This window comes from Thamnophis elegans, chromosome 13 (genome assembly GCF_009769535.1).
Source record: "Thamnophis elegans isolate rThaEle1 chromosome 13, rThaEle1.pri, whole genome shotgun sequence".
Classification (NCBI taxonomy): Eukaryota; Metazoa; Chordata; class Lepidosauria; order Squamata; family Colubridae; genus Thamnophis; species Thamnophis elegans.
In genome coordinates this window covers 37,825,375-37,844,225 of record NC_045553.1, presented here as the reverse complement: position 1 = coordinate 37,844,225, position 18,851 = coordinate 37,825,375, and the positions used below count along the sequence as shown (strand labels likewise).

Here is an 18,851-nt window from a genome sequence, read left to right as displayed (position 1 = left end):
TGGGTTTCAAAAAAAATTTGGAACCTCTTCTGTAGGTGTGGCCTGCTTTCCGGGTCCACTGGTGGAACCTCTTCTAACCGGTTCGGTAGATTTGACGAACTGGTTCTACTGAATAGGTGCGAACTGGTAGGAACCCACCTCTGGTTGGACCACACCTGGTCTAGATGGTTTAATTTATTTTCCACTATTCCAGGGTCCCAAAACAAGGCGGGGTGGGTGGGTGGGCGCTGCACGAGGCCTGAAATGAAATGCATTCCCTGCACATGCTTTATGTTCCGTTTCTATCCATTGCTTCTTGCCTTGCTGTCTGGTGCTTTGGAGAATAAATCAAAACCCACCAGCAGCCAAAATTGAGACAGAGAGAGAGCTCCGCTCTGTTTGCAGGCTGTGAAGTCAGCCTGCCAACCCCCCTTGTCTCCAAATGCAAGCAAACACCTTGCACCACCAACAAACACACACACACACAAAGGGGCCCCGAAAATAACTGTGTTATCGCAAAAACATCCACCCCTGAGCTCAGAAATACCGCCTAGAAGTGCACAAATGAAACAAAATGTATCTGGCACTTCAAAACCATTTTCTATCCCCTTCTCCTCCTGGTTCTGGACAGATAACAGCTTGCCTTTTTATCTCAGCCAACTGTGGTATGGTTCCCCCCACCCTCCCCTTGGCTCCATCCAAGGGAAAGCAACATTTCAAACTTTTATCAGCCGGCCTCGGCCAGACACACACTGAGGTTACTTTTAATTAAGATGATGCATTGTTTTTGGAGACAAAACAGGGAGGAACTTGCAAAGGGGAGGAGGAGGAGAGTCAGACTCCCATAGTTCCTGTACTTCACACCCAAGGGCAAATCAGGATGAAGAGCAGGCATAGGGGAGGGAGGCAAACACCAGCAAGGCAGTGGCTACCTGGATACCAAGCTTATTAATAACAGCCAGGGGTGGTGATTTATTTATTTATTTAACACACCATGTTTGCAGCAAAGGCACCCACTGCAGTGGGGGGAAAAATATGGCTATTTCCATTAACTCCCAGGGCTCAAAACCACTGGGGGTGCTGCCTTGCGTGGTCTCTCTTCAAGAAAGAACTGTTTAGAATGTATGTGGGAGATCTCCCATCCTCTCCTTGCCCCAGAGAATAGAATGCAGAATAGAATAGAATGTAGAATAAAATAGAATATAGAATAGAATGTAGAATAGAATAGAATGCAGAATAGAATAGAATAGAATGCAGAATAGAATAGAATAGAATATAGAATAGAATGTAGAATAGAATAGAATATAGAATAGAATAGAATAGAATATAGAATAGAATGTAGAATAGAATAGAATATGGAATAGAATAGAATAGAATATAGAATAGAATGTAGAAAAGAATAGAATGTAGAATAGAATAGAATATAGAATAGAATGTAGAATAGAATTTAGAATAGAATAAATTTATTATCACTTTGAACGTACACTAATTGGCATACATTAAAATGAAATTTCATTGCATACAGCTCTCAAAGGGTCACCACATCCCGTATACACTACATAACCATGACAGAATGAATGAATGCACGCATGCATGCATACACACATATATTATGTGACACAGAGAAACAACACCGTCTAGTTCGGATGTATACATGTACATGGCGAGAAAAACAAATCTTGCGAGTGTACCAGACGGATGGCACGGGTCAGCATTGCTACATGCTGAAACCCATGGAAGGCTGTTACCTTCCCACTGACATGGTACCTATTCATCTACTTGCATTTAGAATAGAATAAGAGAGTTGGAAGGGACCTTGGAGGTCTTCTACTCCAACCCACTGCTTAGGCAGGAAACCCTACATCACTTCAGACAAATGGTTGTCCAACATCTTCTTTAAAACTTCCAGTGTTGGAGCATTCACAACTTCTGGAGGCAAATTGTTCCACTGATTAATTGTTCTAACTGTCAGGAAATTTCTCCTTAGTTCTAAGTTGCTTCTCTCCTTGATTAGTTTCCATCCATTGTTTCTTGTCCTGTCCTCAAGTGCTTTGGAGAATAGCTTGACTCCCTCGTCTTTGGGACAGCCCCTGAGATATTGGAATACTGCTATCATGTCTCTCCTAGTCCTTCTTTTCATTAAACTAGACATACCCAGTTCCCGCAACTATTCTTCATATGTTTTAGCCTACAGTCCCCTAATCGTCTTTGTTGCTCTTCTTTGCACTCTTTCTAGAGTCTCAACATCTTTTTTACATTGTAAAAACATTTGCATGCTTTTGAACTACTAGTTGGAATACTAGGCAGAAGCTGGGGCAAGGAACGGAAGCTCACCCCGTCATGCAGGACTCAGGTCTCAAACCCAGGCTGTCCTTTCCAGCCGACAAGCTCAGTGTCTTTAACCACTGAGCCATCATGCCCATTATTGATATAGTACTGTTCTGACCTAGGCTTCCCCAAAAAGCACTGGCCCTGACAAAACCCCTTTTATTAAAAGAATGTGAATTCTTCTCATTCGCATTCAGCAAAGGCCTGGCAAACAGTCTTTCAAAGGAATATTTATGATCACAGACCTTATCTAACTTGGAAATCTGCCCTGTAAACATTTTCCAAATGAGGTGCTTTGCAAGGAAAGACTGGGCACAGAGTGTCTGAGGTTCATGCGCACACTGGGAACAGGCTCTAGTTGTTCCTCTGCCTCACTGCTGTCTATGTCCGTAGGCATCTGATCACTGCCAGATGGACTCGGCCCAGTCTCTGCCTCCGAAGCAGAGCCCTCGTCCCAGCATTCCCCAGCCTCCAGGACTGGCCCATGCTCCTCCCCAAACTCCTCATCGTCCAACTCTGCTGCCAGCTCCACTGGCCACTGGCAGGCCACAACAATTACAGCGCTGAACTCCAAAGCAGGAAACGAAGTAATTAGCACAAAATCAACCTTTCTGCCTTTGCTTACATCTCTTTTAAGGATCAAGAAAGCTTAAAGGCCTAATGCTGTACCAGACCAGAAGTGTCCCCTCTGCTTTCTTTCCGGATGCTAATCTTGCCTGCTGATTAGGGTTGAGCATTGGAACTGCTTTATATCACATAAGCTTCCTTTGACAGCTCTCCCCACAGAAACATCCTCACAGCCAAGGGTTCACGTCATTTGTTTGAGAACCCTTCCCGACAGCAAGAGAGTTTCTCCCTTAAAAGAACTCAAGACTCAGTTTCCATTTTGGAGAAAGGAGGAAAAATAATCGGACTTCTATCCCCTGGGTCCTTCGCAGGGTTTTTTTCTCCAGCAAACACAGCTATCGGGGGGGAAAATAGACTGCCGATTCTCTTTTGGGTTTCTAGTAAAAAAAAATTCCCAAAAGAAATCTCTTGTTAGGCTGATCCGTTATTTTTTTGCCGGTTGTTCTTTTTTATGAGCAACAAACGTAATTCGGTTTTTTAAAAGGCAAAGAGCGTACGTAGTCCTGGTTTCACTTTTTGGACATTACCAGATGCAGATGGAGTCCTGATCACACGTTAAGCCCCAAATTAGTATATGTAAATCAAAAGATGGCTGCTTTAGGGGAAAAAACACAGCTCCTTTCTCATATTCCCTGGCAAGTGCGCAAATGATCTCATTTCCTGAAAGGCAACATAGATTAGGATGCAAATTTTGTGCCATCTGCCCTCACCGTAGTTAGAAACCGAGATTTCTAATCTTGAGAGCCTTCTGCCAACGACAAACACAGGTAGTCCTCGACTTACGACCAAAAAAACGAGCCAAACATTTCCATTGCTAAGAAGTGTTAAGTGAGCTGCGACTCATTTTATGACTTTGGGGCCGGAGTTGTCAAGTGAAGCATTGCCGTTGTTAAACAGATTGTGCAGTCGTTAAGCGAATCTGGCTTCGGCCACTGACTTTGCTTGTCAGAGGTTACAAATGGTGATCACGTGACCTCGGAATACAGGTAGTCCTGGACTGACAACAGTTCACTTAGTGACCAACACGAAAAATGTGACTTATGACCATTTTTTACAGATATGACCTTTGCAGCATCTCCACGGCCACATGATCAAAATGCAGGTGCTTGGCAACTGATTCACATTTATGACCGTTGCTGTGTCCCACATTTATGACCGTTGCTGTGTCCCACATTTATGACCATTGCTGTGTCCCACATTTATGACCGTTGCTGTGTCCCACATTTATGACCGTTGCTGTGTCTTGCCATCTTTTGAGACCTGACAAGCAAAGTTAATGGGGAAGCCAGATTCATTTAACCACCGGGTTACTAATTTATCAACTGCAGTGATTCGCTTAACGACTGCGGCAAGAAAGGTCATAAAACGGGGCAAAACTCACTTCACAAATGTCTCGCTTAACCACAGAAATGTTGGGCTCAATTTTGGTCGTTAAGTCAAGGACTTACCTGAAGTGCAACTGTCGTAAATACAGGCCAATTGCCAAGCACCCCAATTTCGATCCAATGACCTGGGGGGACCCCCTGCAACGGTCGTAAGTGTGAAAAACAGTCACGAATCCCTTTTTCCCAGGGCCGTTGTAACTTGGAATGGTCACGAAACAAATGGCCAAAGGCTACCCAGAACATATTCTGCTAGGTTTGCAGCTGATGAAAAATGACAACTTAGTTGAAGACCAAGCCTGAATATTACCTTGCATATTAAATCAATAATATAAAATAACTCTTAAGTAAGAGTTTTTTTTTTTTTGAAAGAAAAAGAAAGCAACGGACATTTTGCTCTCAATTTGTTGATTCCTCTTCTCCCTAGGTCTTCGTGAGAACTCCATCGCTTTCACATGGGGCTGATATAACTAAGGAACACTCGCCCTGGCTGACAACATCCAAAAGTTGAGCAGGATGCTATCAAAGATCCCCAAATATTGATGGTGCAGATCAGTGGAGGGTTTCAAAAATTGTTGGAACCTACTCTGTGGGTGTGGCTTCCTTTGTGGGAGTGGCTTGCCACTCATGTGACCGGATGGGAGTGGCTTACCGCCCGTGTGACCGGATATGAAATTATGAATTAGTACTTAGGTCGGTCCAAGTAGCTATTCAGAAACTCTGGCATTGAAGCATGCAAGCCTTAAAGCTGTCAAGTTACAAGATCCTTGCCAGTGGTGGGTTTCAAAAACATTTGGAACCTCTTCTGTAGGTGTGGCCTGCTTTCTGGGTCCACTGGTGGAAACTCTTCTAACCGGTTGGGTAGATTTGACGAACCGGTTCTACCAAATAGGTGTGAACTGGTAGGAACCCACCTCTGATGCAGATGCTCAAAGTAAACGTAAGAAGAATGAGTTTTGTTTAGAGCCTGCCCATCCGCCCCTGTACTATGCCGTCCTATTTGGCCAAGTTTTTGAGGCCGGGTGCATGCGCAGAAGGCGGCACCTGCAAGCAAAGCGCATGTGCGAAAAGCTGGGCGCATGCACGGAAAGTGTCTGAGCGCGAAGGGAGCGTGCGCGCAGCAAACGGGGTAAAAATAAGTGAAACCCACTGCTGGGTTCTCAACCTCAGTAACTTTAAGGTGCATGGACTGCAATTCCCAGAATTCCCCAGCTGGCTATGCCAGCTGGGGGGTTCTGGGAATTGATGTCCATGCATCTTCAAGTTGCTGAAGTTTGGCTACAAATGCTTTGTAGCCAATGGCTTTAGCAGAGAGGGCCAAATTGACTGCTTTGATTAAAGAAAATAACACAATTAACTTGGAAACCGCTTTTGGACTTTCTGCTTGAAGTGGCGGGGGGGGGAATGAAAAAAGAATGAAAGTTTGATTTTGGGTTTTGCTGATTAGATAGGTTTGTTGATATAGAAATGGCTAGTTTCTATTACTTTATCAAAGTAAAAAGTTGAGGTTTGGTGCTATTATCTTATTCTACTGCACCAAAAGGAGTCAGAAGTCAATGCTTTTCTTTCTTTCTTTTGCCCTACACTTTTCCTTTCCCTTTTTCCTCCCTTATTTTCCCATTGAAGAAAGTTAACACCCACCCCTCTGAGAAGAATGAAATATTCTAGGAAATATTAAAAAGACAGAATATTATATCTCCCTGGATGACATGCTCTTGGAAAGCAGCCCCCACCTTTGTTAATAGCCCCAGAAAGACTGGTGCCATCCTAGCTACAAGACAAAAGGCCTCCAGCTCCAGGGTGATGGGATTAAGACATGACCCTCCAGGACATAATACGATTATCTACCACATGGCACCTGGGAATATTACATCACCTAGCACAGTTCAACCAAGGCAATGGTGGGTTCAACTGGTACACCCCGGTATGGGCGTGCCGGTGCCTGCCAGGAGCACCGGTACAGTGCTGCGGAGGGCCCACCCACCCACCCGCACTCCTTACCAGTATTTGAACTCTTCGGGGCTTCCATGTAAGCGCACAGAGCATACGGTGCCTGTGTGACGCTCTGCCGAGCAGCTAGAGCATCGCAGAGTGTCACAGGAGGTAAGGACGCATGCGTGCGCTGCGCATGTTCATGTGGAGGACGCCGGGCCCCGTTGCACTGTACCGGTTGCAACGGGATCCGGAACCCACCGCTGAACCAAGCTTATATCAGACAAACTCCCAGGATTTATACATGACCTTACAACAACCAATAAGACACTTTTCTTACACAGGAACAGGAAGGTCTAGGGCAAGGCCCAAGAGAGGGTATAAATATACATCTCTCTCCACTCCATTCAGCTACCCAGGACTTCAAACTCATGTGGTCCTTTTCGCCATTAAAACCATCCTTCCAAGCAGCCTTCATGTTTCCAGTGTCTTTCTCCCCACTTGGAACTGAACCCAGATGGGCATTTCTTCCTACACTACTATTTTCTTTTGCATTTTATATTAATCAAATTTCGAATGAGAAAAATTGTTGGGGTTGAGAAGTACTGTGTGACTTCATTTGTTCTCTTCCTGCAAAGAAACATTGGAGGAGCTGTGAAACATACAAGTTCCCCAGGGAGAATCCCCTCAAGAGCAAAACGAGAATAATCTTTTATTTTCTTTTTTGAACAGCCTCTGTTGTAAAGTTGCTGTTAGCGCACAGTTGCGTGCTTTATTCTAATGGGCAAAACAGAGCAAGGATAGAGAAAGGAAGTTTCCCCCCTCCCCAGGGAGAAAGTACAAACATCGTATCAACACAACGACACACAAACACTCCCACCAGTTCTGCCTTTGTCACCAAATTACCACTGTAATACTAGTTTTGTGGAGAAGTCTGATCTCAGACTACAATGCCTGAATTATGAGACATCCTCTGCCCCATAGGGCAGGGGTTCCCAACCAGGGGTGGGCTGCTATGGCTTCACTCAGGTTCAGGAAAACCCTTAGCTAATGTTATGGCCAGTTCCCATCACTGGCTGGCCTCGCCCACCCCTCCCCACCCCTCCTAGGAGTCTCCACGCGGCCCATGTGGAGGCTCGGGGGGGGGGAGGGCCGCACAGAAGTTCCAAAAGGCTGGAAACAGGTCCATTTCATGGCTGGCAAGATGGGTGAGATAAGGACGTTGGCAATGCTCCTAATGATCTTTTCTTTAATATATGAGGTGGTGGTGCAGGGGTTAGAATGCAGTACTGCAGGCTACTTCTGCTGCCTGCCGGCTGCCCGCCTGCAATTCGGCAGTTCGATTCTCATCAGCTCAAGGTTGACTCAGCCTTCCATCCTTTCGAGGTCTGTAAAATGAGGACCCCCAGACTGTTGGGGGCAAGAGGCTGACTCTGTAAACTGCTTAGGGAGGGCTGTAAAAGCAATGTGAAGCAGTATATAAGTGTAAGTACTATTCCTCCCTCCCTCTCTCCCTTCCCAGTGGTTAGAATGCAGTATTGCAGGCTAATTCTGCTGACTCTCCAGCAGTTCAATCCGGACCGGCTCAGCCTTCCATCCTTCCAAGATTGGTAAAATGAGGACCCAGATTGTTCGGGGAAAGAGGCTGACTTTGTAAACCGCTTAGAGAGGGCTGTAAAGCACTGTAAAGCGTATATAAGTCTAAGTGCTATTGCTATTGCTATATATCTGCCTGTTGGCTATTTACGTAGTTTCAGATCCCATTTTCCCTATAGCTACATGCCTATAAGGCAGGCTGGATTGAAAGACAACTGGGCCCAAGGGAGTTCTTCAGTTTCCATGGCTGAGGATGGCCCTGAACCTAGCCTGGCTCTCTGTTCCCTTTCTGTCACCATTCTGTCTTTTTCCCTGGGCAGGTGGACACCAAGCCAACACTGCTAAGCTGTTGCCACTTGTCGTTTTTATTTCCTAAGGAGGCCAAGAGGCGACATTATAATCATCGTAACGTCCTGCAAGGAATAATCTGGAGTTGACAAGGGAAGGGCCTGTAGGAAAGACTCAAATCACAGCAGTCAGCTAAAAGGCTTAGAAACCTGTTTTCCCACTTTTCCATTTGCGACCTCGCACCCACCCTCTCTGGCAGAAGTGACAAGACTTCTTCTCATAGCAATAGCAGTAGACTATAGCAGTAGACTTATATACCGCTTCATAGGGCTTTCAGCCCTCTCTAAGCAGTTTACAGAGAGTCAGCATATTGCCCCCAACAATCTGGGTCCTCATTTTACCCACCTCGGAAGGATGGAAGGCTGAGTCAACCCTGAGCCGGTGAGATTTGAACCGCTGAACTGCTGATCTAGCAGTAGCCTGCAGTGCTGCATTTAACCACTGCGCCACCTCTATGGTGGGGACAAAAGAGTATCTGCTCCTTGCTGATTGCACAACTCAGGAAGCTCACAACCATAAAGCCAATGTCACAATGTCGCTTCTTACATGCTGCCAGAACCACTGCAATATGATAGATATACAGGTAGGTAGGTCACCTGGGAACACAGCATACTAACAGAAGAGTTGGAAGGGACCTGAGAGGCCTTCTAGTCTAACCCCCATATCCATGATGGCAAACCTATGGCATGCGTGCCGGACGTAGCACGCAGAGCCATCCCTCCGAGCATGCCAGGCGTTTCCTGTTGCTCTTCTAGATTCTGGTGGGTGCATACACACTGGCCAGCTGGTCTTTGCGCGTGTGTGAGTGCCGGAAACCGCAAGAGAACCATTGACAGACCCACACGGTCCGTGAAAAAACTGTCTTCCACTAAACTAGTCCCAGGTGCCAAAAAAGTTGGGGATTTGGAGAATAGGTTGACACCCCACCCCACCCTCTTCTTTGTGGCAGCCCACAGCCTTTTAATAATTGGCAGTCTTACCTGGAGGACTTAATGATTGGTGGACTGACTAAGAACCCATCAAATGAACAGGATGCATCCAAATTAGCTAAGCGAAAAATCCATATCACAAAACCTGGGAATTGCTTCTCTCTATCCACTGGGAAATTCTTTTTCCTGACTCTCAGCTCTCGAGAGGCAGCTGGATCTGGAAGGCAGCTTTTCAGTCATTGCTTCTCTTAAATTTTCCAAGATTTCTTTTTTGTTCAACTTTGTCCAAAACAGCTATCATGCTTCACATCTGCTATGGTTGCAAGCTAGATTTTTCTACCCTCTTAATCGCTAACTCAGAAATTGCCTATTTGGTAAAAGATTCACAGACCGCGATATGACCAGGTACTTATCTATATTGCAGGCTACAAGAAAGCCTTCGAAAATGTGCTAGAAGATCTGAATGCCACATTAAACACCAGTCGAAGCATCTAGGCCTGGGTTTCAGGGGCTTCGGTTTGAGTCTCTGGCCCTCCTGAGTCAATAGATATTTTGCTATTCCCTTCAGGGCTGTGGGAGACAGTTGGGATTGTTGATTTAACAAACCTCTCAAGCGTGGAAACGGCTGATTCTCAGTCACCCAGGTCGTGAACTGAAGAAGCTCCTTGGATGAGAAGAGAAATGTTTTCAAGGGGGAAAAAAACAAAGTTAACTTGCCTTTTGAAAAGCACCTTTAGGACAACCATCGATTGAGTCACTGATTCTCTACTCATGTAGTCAAACATTGTCAGTGGCAGAGGAAATGTTTATTTATTTGATTTTCACCCAACCTTATTATTTATAAATAACTATAGGCAGTGAATATACCTAATACTCCTTCCTCCTCCAATTTTCTCAACAACAACCCTGTGAGGAAGGCACGGGCCCAAAGCCAGCTTTCATGCTTAGAACTCAATCTCCTGGTGACTGACTCCAAGTCCCCCAACTGGCTTTCATGCCTAAGGAGGAACTAGAACTCACCATCTCCTGGTGACTGACCCAAAGTCACCCAACTGGCTTTCATGCCTAAGGAGGAACTAGAACTCACCATCTCCTGGTGACTGACCCAAAGTCACCCAGCCTAAGGAGGAACTAGAACTCACCATCTCCTGGTGACTGACCCAAAGTCACCCAACTGGCTTTCATGCCTAAGGAGGAACTAGAACTCACCATCTCCTGGTGACTGACCCAAAGTCACCCAACTGGCTTTCATGCCTAAGGAGGAACTAGAACTCACGATCTCGTGGTGACTGACCCCAAGTCACCCAACTGGCTTTCATGCCTAAGGAGGAACTAGAACTCGCCATCTCCTGGTGACTGACCCAAAGTCACCCAACTGGCTTTCATGCCTAAGGAGGAACTAGAACTCACCATCTCCTGGTGACTGACCCAAAGTCACCCAACTTGGTTTCATGCCTAAGGAGGAACTAGAACTCACCATCTCCTGGTGACTGACCCCAAGTCACCCAACTGGCTTTCATGCCTAAGGAGGAACTAGAACTCACCATCTCCTGGTGACTGACCCCACTTCAGCCAACTGGCTTTCATGCCTAAGGAGGAACTAGAACTCACCATCTCCTGGTGATTGACCCCAAGTACCCAACTGGCTTTCATGCCTAAGGAGGAACTAGAACTCACTCTCCTGGTTCAGCACTTTAACCACTAGACTAAGCTGTCTCTTTAAATATAATCAGACATTTTCATTTTACTTATCTGTTAGATTTGTACGTCACCCATCTAGGGTGGACTCTGGGCATTTTACAAACATTTCGTGGGATCTGTTTTTGCTTTTTCCGCCATTTGGCTGTTTATTTTTAGTACTGCTACTTGTCCCGGTTTTGCAATTTTGATCGTTGTTACTGATCTGCTGTCAACCTTTTGGCTACGCTCTAGGGAAGGCAGATTCAGAGAGCTGGCAATCAGTAAATAGGCAATAAATAATTATTTGAGTAACAGCCTATGAAGAAAGAGAGCATTACATCTGATCAGCAAAGAGATTACGGCATTATTTAAAAGGCATCATAGAGGCGATATCCTTTAAGCGTTTCAACTAAAAAGCATACTTGTTGCATTTATAGCCCAGGCTCCTCTGGGAGTTCAAGGCAGCTTACATACTGCAGCCTGCCCACAACCACATAGCACACATCCGGAAATTTTGTTCAGCAACACACATCCCTAAGCTAGATTAAGTGGTGAGATAACAGCTGGTCCAAAGTCAGCCAAGATTGTTTCAGGATCAAGTAAAAGCAAGATCTGGAATCTGTCCCCCAGTCTTACTCCAACATTAAACAAAGACTTTGTTTCTCCTCTAATGGGGACGATGACTTCTTATTTTGTCTAAGTGTCCGTGAGGATTTTGGCCGCAGGTACTCTAGTTGGGAAACAGAAGAAATAGTAGCAACCAGTATTGGCAATTTCCTGAAAAGGGGAAGAAGAAGCAAGCAATGCGCTCTGATTCTCTCCCAAATAAGCTCCTTTGCCAGGGAGGTTCGGTCACTGCTAACGTTCCACCATCGTCTGGCTGAGTATAACTCAGGGTAATGCTCTTTAATAGCCATTCAAAAGCCTTTTCTAATTTGGTATCCCTTCCCTGGATTGTTTTTCCTTGCTAGCCATGACTGGGTTCATATCAGTGGTGGGATTCAAATAATTTAACAACTGGTTCTCTGCCCTGATGACCAGCTGGGTAGGCGGGGATCAGTGGTCATGTGACTGGGTGGGCGTGGCCAACTCAAGGTCACACAGGTCGATGGGCGCTTCGCCTTAGCTGTGACAATGTAATAAGGGTTAACCGGAGAGGCAGTTTCTGTTAGCAGGTCAATAAAGATGAGGCTAGAAACAACACCAGAATGTTTCCTTCCTGCCTTCCTTACAGGATTAGCCCTGTAAAGTGGGAAAAAAGCAAAAGGAGATTTCTTCCAACAATCGGTTGTCTGAACTACTTAGAAAGTTACCAACCGGTTCTCCCGAATAGGTGCGAACTGGCTGAATCCCATCACTGGTTCATATAACACACTCAAGTGAATGCAGACATCTTTGCTCAGGTAAAGAGGGAGAGAGGGAGGGAGGGAGGGAGGGAGGGAGGGAGGAGGGGAGGGAGGGAGGGAGGGAGGGAGGGAAGGAAGGAAGGAAGGAAGGAAGGAAGGAAGGAAGGAAGGAAGGAAGGAAGGAAGGAAATCTTGCAGAACCTATGCTGAGAAACAGAAGCAAAAAGAATACCCTCATCTTAAATTCAAACAATTCAGGTCCAGGATCCTTCCAAGCAAACACAATTGCAACAGCCGTTCAGGACTTTGGAACAAATCCAAAAGCCACCCTGGGCCAACTGCAAAAAAGGCATTTTCTTATCATTTCATCTCCACCAACTTCGAAGCCTGCCAGCCCCTTCCTAAGCAACTGAAAAATTACTAAACAGTAACAACAATGTGCAGCTCTCACCATCTGGTTTCCTGAACCTCTGCCAGCAGCCTCCTTGCCTCTTAAACCAGTGTTTCTCAACCTTGACAACTTGAAGAAGTCAGTCCAGACATCTTCAGGTTGCCAAGGTTGGGAAACAATGCTCTTCCTCTTCTTCTTCCTCTCTGTGGCAAATCTCGGGTGATGACAAAATGTCACACAAAAGTGAACCTTTGACAGAATTCTGGGATCAAGTTTAATTTAACAGATTAACAGAGTTGGAAGGGACCTTATAGGTTATCTAGTCGAACACCCCCCCTTGCTCAGCCAGGAGACCCTACACAATGTTTTTTTTTAAAGCTATATCTCAATGGACTTAGCCTGATGACCGATAAGCATCATTACAGAAGCACTGAAAGTAAAGAGTTGAAATGCTAGGCCAGTGTGCTCGCTTTGGCAGTACATATACTAAAATTGGAACGATGCAGAGAAGATTAGCATGGCCCCTGCGGTACAGTTGTAGAGATTAACCTGATTTTGCATTTAATAACCGCAGCTAGACTGCTGGTGGCGCAATACTGGAAGAAGGAAGACTTGCCTACTATTCAAGAATGGACACTGAAAGGGCTTCCTGGGGGCAGAGCCTGTCGCCGAAGGAGCTCAACGGAGCCCCTCTCAGAGTTCTGGTCTGTATATCTAATTAAGATCAATAGATATCACCCCTTTCTGGCAGAAAGGGGCAGGCAGAAGCTCAGGTGCTAGGATTTATTCGTAGTTCACAGCCCTTTTTCTTTTTTTTTGGGCTGCGAACGGAGAAGAGATCCAGCGTAACTGAGCTCTTATCTCCAGCCAGTTCCTCGCAGCTGCCTTTTTGCAGCCCTAGACAGGCGATCCCCCCCCTCAGGACAATGATAAATTGCTTAAAGCAACTTAAGGCTAACACGAGCGGGTCTTACTCCTGTGATGTTTTTTTTTTATAACTATCTAAACACCAGCCTTGTTTTTCCTTTGAAACTTCTTTGTTCAACCGGTTACAAAATGGCGTTTTTACTGTGTTGGTGATTGATGACGTAATTAACCAGCTTTATCTCCCCGGAGACTGCTACTCATTAACAAGCAAAATCTACAAATAATTTATTGAGAACTGACCAAGTGACGACACTGTTTATCTGTTTATTCTCAGCTTTTATCTATAATGCCTCCCAGGTCTAAGCAGGCAAAAAAATCCCCCCCCGCATGTGCTTAAAGAACTTGTTAGTAAATCGCTGCCTTTGCCTCCTACACCCACTACTGGAGATTCCTTGACACAGGAGCTTCTTTTTCAAATACTCAATGATTTTAAACAAGAAATCAAAGAATTTGTGCTGGATTTATGCGACAAAATACAGACTAAAATTGCCCAAATAAAGGTGGATATGTTTGAAGCTATGTCTACTCTGACAGATTATATCGAAGAAATGGAGACTAAGCTGGAAACTTTGGAGGAGGCTAATTCTAATTTGACTTCCAACATCCAAGCATTACAACAAGAGATTAGAGATACTCAAACACAACTTACAATGATAAATTATAACAGAAAAGCGTCTGCAATAAGAGTCAGAGGACTGCCCGAAAAGAAAGGAGAGAACTTGAAACAGACGTTTGTAGAAGCTTTCAGCCAAGCGGTGGGAGGTCCGGGATTCAATTTTGATTGGAATATTCGAAAAATCTATCGCCAGAATTCGTGTGTAGCAGAACAACGACAGCTACCAAGAGACATAATTATATACTTTTTCACAAGAGAATCCAGGAATGCGATCATCCAAAAGTTTCACAACAACAGGCTCCGAATCGATGGCCATGATTTGTTTGTCTTTAAAGAAATCCCGCTCCAGATGCTGCAAGCAAGGAGAGGCTATACTTTTTTAACCCAAGAACTTAGAAACCGTCAAATACAGTATAAATGAGAAGCTCCAGTTGGAATCACAGTTACACTCGAAAATCAAAGATTTCGTATTAATTCTGTTTTGGAAGCTCGGGACTTTTATTGTAAAACTCTGAAGGCGGGGCTTCTTGACTCACTCGGAAATGCGGAGGGACAAGGTGAAGGAAAGACAAGCAGCAGTTCACTTGGTTACAAGAAGGAGGGAGTTGTTCTCCCCCTACTGGAGAGGCAGAAGAGCCGAAACTGAGGATTTAGCCATATTTTCAAAGCAGCGGGACACGTGGTCATAAGGCAGAGGGTTGCCTTCTCTTTCCGGAAGGGCAGAAGAGTAAGGAATGTGGATCCAGCGATGTCTTTAAAATACTTTCTAAGCTCTTGGACTGATTAAAATTTTAGGATTTCTGTCTGGTGTGAAATGGCAAAGCTGTGTACCGATGGGGAATGGAAAGAAGCATTGCTTATTTTGGACAGATATTATACGGGACTTTTATAGGACTTATTTGAATTTCAATCCAAACTGCGCATGAATTGTTTTCTGTGAGGAAAGCGGGGACTAAGATTTATTTGAAATGCGGTTTGGGATGAATGGAGTCGGGAGGAGTGGGGCAGAAGGGAAGGTGGAGCGGGATATCGATGAAGGGATCTTGGGATTGAATGAAGTGGTGTGGATTTTGGGCACATATTTTACGGATTTACATGCTTGAAGTATAACATAAAAAGCTCAGGATTTTAAAGTGAAGAGCGAGATCCTAATCTTATGGAATTTGGGCTTGGGAGGAATGGAGATGAGAAACGAAGGGTAGGAAGATGAGTAGCGAAAGTATGATTAGACTGCTCTGTATTTGAAGATAAATCGATTTTTGTATAAACTAATATTTGAATATAAGGTTAAGAAAGGCTATCTGGAGAGTTTACAGGAAGAAGGGGGTAAATATCAAAGAAGTAAGGGACGAGGACAAAATATAAATGGAATGATTTACACTGTTTAAATTTTAAGAATGATGGGAGGCTGAGCATAATGCAAAAGATTTTTAATTTTTTTTTTTTTTATTTTTTCGTTTTTTTTTTTTCTTTTTCGGAGTGTTCTTTTTATTTTATTTTCATTATTATTGTTAATAAGATATTCTAGAAGGTGAATGGTACTGAACTGTGCCGGGTGTGGGACCTGGGAAGTCGGAGGGGATTAGGGAGGGGGGTTCATTGGGGGTGGGTGGGTGGGTGGAGATATAGTTTCAATATATAGAATAAGAAGAATACACTTGTATACTGTTGATCCTTATCTTTTCTTTTTATTTTTCTCTTTTTTTTTTCTTTTTATTTTTTTTTTAGGAATAGAGAAATGCACCAAAGTGAGAAGTAGAGGAAAGGAAGAGGGAGAAGTAAGGAGGGAGGAAGAGGGGAATGTAAGGAGGATGAGAGGGGAAGGAGGGTGAGGAAGGTGAGAAAGGAAGATAGGAGGGGAAAGGGAAGTAAGAGGGGTGATCGTTGGAGGGAGAAAGGAAAGTTGGAGGGGGAGAAGAAGGGGTGTATGAAAGTGATAGGTTATGAGTTGTGTTTAGGTTGGGGTTTTTCTTTTTTTATTATTATATTATTATTATTGCAAATATTCAGTATATAAGTGAATGTACAAAATTGAAAATGAAAATGAATAAAACATTTAAACACGTAAAAAAAAAAAAAAAGAATGGACACTGAAAGTAACAAACCTAGCTGAGATGGCTAAAATATCTGCATATCTCAAGGACCATTCAAACGAGAGATATAAACTGGAGTGGAGAAGATGGATTGACTATACTCAAAATAAATATGGGACTAAGAAATTTCAGATAGCTTATGACTAAAGAAACAAAGGAATGATATAATTTGTTTAGAGCAAGCCTAGCAAGGAGGAGTTAAAGCTCAAATGAAAGATGATATTAACTTTTTTTAAAGTTTATTTTAGAATGTTTTTGTTAAAGATTTATACCCTGTATTGGTTCTGGGAAGTCGGGGGGGGGGGGGGAAGGTTGGGGGGGAAGGTTGGGGGGGTTGGGGAGGACGGGGGGGGAGGGAAGTAAATATTTGTAAAAGGTTTTTTTTTCAAAATTCTCATTAAAGAAATGCTAGGCCAGTAATGGTTAACGTTTTTGTTGTTGTGTGCCCATGTCCATAATGCTTAGCGTGTGCGACACCCCCTGCCCCCCCCCACGCATGCGCACACGACACCTCTGCTCTCCCTTGTGCATGTGTGTGTGGCAGACCTCTCTGAAGCCTCCTGGGACCAAAAACAGGGCATGGGGGAATGCTGAAGCCTTTGCCCACTCCCCCCTGCCCACACACATGTGCACGTGAGACTCCCTACCCCTGCACATGTGTACACAACCCCCGCATGCACAGGCATGAGAATGGTCGGCAGTTCAGCGGTTTGAATCCCTAGTGCTGGGTAATGTAGTGCGCTACTGTTACTTGTCCCATCTTCTGCCAACCTAGCAGTTGTAAAGCATGTAAAAATGCAAGTAGAAAAATAGGAACCACCTTTGATGGGAAGATAACAGCTTTCCGTGCGTCTTCGGCATTGGGTCATGCTGGCTACATGACCACGGAGATGTTTCTGGACAGCGCTGGCTCTTCGGATTTGAAATGGAGGTGAGCACCGCCCACTAGAGTTGGGAATGACTAGCACAGATGTGGGAGGGAAACTTTTACCTTTACAGTCATGTGATCAAGTTTAATGATCATTTTCCCAAAAACAGACATTTACATCTTGGTTTTCAGCAAAACTACCCATAGTGAACCATTGATTGACTTAATGACTGTGGTGTTTGCTTAATGACTGCCCCCAAAAAGATTTTAAAAAATGCGTCAATGATAGACTAATTTGATTCTGAATCTAATAACGGCAGCAAGATTGTTGGTGGCGCAGTACTGGAAGAAGGAAGAATTGCCTACTATTCAAGAATGGACGTTAAAAGTAGTAAACTTAGCAGAGATGGCCAAAATCTCAGCATATTTGAAGGGCCATTCAGATCAGAAATACAAGCTGGAATGGAGAAGATGGATTGACTACATCCAAAATAAATATCGGACTAAGAAATTTCAACTAGCTTATGAATGAATGAACAAGGAATGCTACAATTAAAGCTAGCTTAATAAAAGGGGAGTTAAAGTACAAGAGGAGGTAGGATGCTATAGTTAGTAAGCTTATTTTAGTGTATGATTGTTAAATGTTTATACCAGTGTTTCTCAACCTTGGCAACTTGAAGATGTCCGGACATTCGCTGGCTGGGGAATTCTGGGAGTTGAAGTCCGGACATCTTCAAGTTGCCAAGGTTGAGAAACACTGGTTTATACCCTGTATGTTGCTCTGGGAGGTTGAGGGGAGGAAGGGTTGGAGGGGGGGTAGGATTGGGGTGAGGGTAGGGAAGGGGAAGGGAAAACATTTGTAAAATCTATTAAAACTCTTTAATAAAAAAAATTGGGTCAATGACATGGATGACCAATTTACAACTGTCATGACTTAAGATCATGATCAGGTGCTCTCATAAATCAAGGAATGACTTTAACAGCTTCTTTTGTCTTCTATATCACTATCCATGTATAAGATAAGGCTTTATGATAAACTATCTGCTAACTTAAAGTGTCTTGAATAGGTTGGGTTACATACAAAGATAAAAAAAGAGGGAAAATAGGATGAAGTTACACAGAACTCTAAATTGTGGTTTACTTTAAACTATGCTTTTTGAATAATCTATATTGGTTGAATGCCATCACTCTGCTAAACAACGATTTCCCAAAACACTTATGCTCTAGAATAGCAAACCATGTAGTAAGGCTATATTACTATTCTTCTTCTTTTCCCTATTAACTATTCCTTTAGCATCTTATGAATATCATGTTGTTTTTTAATCTTATGATTTATGATCGATTGCCTTTATTTAGTATCTTACGTCTATCACTGAGTATTGCATCTTATGGTTTATGATGATTGCATGATGACTTATGATCATGATTTATCACTTGCTTGTATGTGAGACACTGAGACCTTATGCGAGGGAGACAAATTCCTTGTGTGTCAAATCATACTTGGCCAATAAAGAATTATATTCCAATGCAGACAATTGAGCTAAACCATAAACCATGATTCCAAACGCTACAGTGTCTGGATTCCACACCAACTGGAAACCAAACCAGCTCCGTTACAAGAAAGTGAATGCGGTTCGACATTGTGTGAACTCAATTTCTCAGGCCACCCAGTCCGTTTCTCTACTTTACCACCCTCCCCTAAGGCTGCTAAAGATTTCCTACAAGAACTCCAGCAGACTTCAAGGGCATCCTAAATTGGGGTGCTAAAAGTGCAAGGATGCCTCCAAGACCGAGAGGCGGATGCAGTCA

General features: G+C 44.0%; 1 protein-coding gene and 1 pseudogene across 2 annotated transcripts in view; one reads left to right on the top strand and one right to left on the bottom strand.

The window, feature by feature from the left end:
- The window catches only part of ST3GAL4 (ST3 beta-galactoside alpha-2,3-sialyltransferase 4), a 160,637-nt gene that overhangs the window by 111,028 nt on the left and 30,758 nt on the right, over positions 1-18,851 (bottom strand). The gene's annotated exons all lie outside the window — the stretch shown is intronic.
- On the top strand, positions 13,001-13,096 carry LOC116517264 (annotated as a pseudogene).